The following is a 1,944-nucleotide window of genomic DNA, read 5'->3' as shown; positions in this document are numbered from 1 at the left end:
TAAGATGAACCAAAATGTTTTGTTTGGTATAGCGACTCCACAGATCCCTATATGGGCGAAAGATCCTCCAGATAACTCTCAGCAACCCAAAGCTGGCCGTTCTCAGCACTTGAGGGAATGGACGGAACGTGAGCCACCTCCACATATTGTTTCTTCAACGAGGAGAGAGAGTTCAGCGACCCACAGACCAACGAGGAGAGAGAGTTCAGCCTCTCACAGAGGCAGAGGGGGTTTCACGATGCGCAGAGGCAGAAACGATAATGGTGGAGGGCCTCCCGATGACGAAGGCGATGATGGCGAAAGTGGCAATGGCGACGGCGACGGCGATAGACATCGTGGACGACAACATCGGGGAAGGAGAGCTTCGTCGAGCACAACTGCTTCCTCCAGACGAGGCAGAAGAGGTGGCGGGGATCCCCCTTCAGAGCCTAGCGGCGGCGATGAATCAAGCTCAGGATCGGAGTACAACCACACGAGTCATGGAACAGAGAGTCAATGAAGTCGGAAGCGCTGAAGCAGCACCATCCCATACGGACAGATCAAACCTACAATCAAATCGGAAATAAAACAAGAGTTACTTCCACGATGGGATGGCTCGCCAAACACTGCAGTGGATTATTTCCTGAAAATTCAGCAACTAGCTGCTCTTGAAGGAGATTTACCAGAAGCTTTAGGTTACTGGCTCTGGATGAACTTAGAGGAAGGATCAGATATCAAGAACTGGTTCGCTACGCTCACGTTTTCGGAACAATCTCATATGCGCTCTCATTACATTAACTATTTGAGAGGTATTAAAGACGGTTACCTGGGAGAATCCTGGCAGTTTAAGATCAACAGGATTTATGAAGGGCAATACTTCCGACAAGTAGGACATGAGAAAGAACTCCCTAAGACGTTCATCATCCGTCGTATAATGTATACAAGGATGCTTACCTCTGCAGAACCAGGAGGAGCCTTGGAAATAAGCCTTATCATGCGGAAAGCCCCACTACAGTGGAAGACCATCTTGGTGATGCCTAGTATCAAGTCAACGAAGGCTCTGTACACGAAAGTTGTAGATTACGAAGATGACTTACTAGAAGCTTGGAGAAGGAAATCAGCAGCCGCTTCGATGGTAACAGTCAATACTTTCCATTCCTCCACTGATTCCTACCGGAATCCGCGGAATCCCTAGATTCCGGCTGGAATCCTGGAATTCCGGTAGGATTCCTGGAATTCCTGGAATTCCGGCCGGAATCGACAGGAATCCAACTGGAATCAACAGAACACTAGGACTTCTGGTTAATTAATTTTGGACCCTGAATCTCCTTCTTTAGGTCAGACAAATAGAATTGTAGCACTAAATCTTTTACTAAACAAGGGCATAAGGCATCCGACTAGTTACTTACTACTACATGGATTTATTTATTTCAATCAGATTCAGAGACATTAGATTCTGCATGTTGTTCATCCAAACCCAAGTCTATGTGACTTCATGCCTATCATATTTATTGTAAGTCTAATGTAGTCAGCCAATTTATTATTATATCTTGTCCTATAATAACCTCACAAGTTTCTTCTTAGAACAGTTATATAGATTCAAATTCTAATATATTGAAGTGGTACACAAAGATTATTTTACTGTATTCTAAGTTAAAGGAAGGGGGGGAGGAGGGGGGCAGAAATAAATGGGGGTGGAGGAAGGAAGGGATGGGCAGGGAAGGGGGAGGGAAAAGGTAGGGGGAAGGGTGTAGGGACAGGGAAAAGGAAGGGGGAAGGGTGTAGGGACAGGGAAAAGGAAGGGGGAAGGGTGTAGGGACAGGGAAAAGGAAGGGGGAAGTGTGTAGGGACAGGGAAAAGGAAGGGGGAAGGGTGTAGGGACAGGGAAAAGGAAGGGGGAAGGGTGTAGGGACAGGGAAGGGAAGGGGGAAGGGTGATAGGGAAAAGGAAGGGAGTAGGGACAGG

The sequence above is a fragment of the Laccaria bicolor genome, genomic scaffold (assembly GCF_000143565.1).
Source record: "Laccaria bicolor S238N-H82 LACBIscaffold_56 genomic scaffold, whole genome shotgun sequence".
Classification (NCBI taxonomy): Eukaryota; Fungi; Basidiomycota; class Agaricomycetes; order Agaricales; family Hydnangiaceae; genus Laccaria; species Laccaria bicolor.
The sequence above is the reverse complement of the archived record's forward strand: the minus strand, read 5'-3'. Positions refer to the sequence as shown.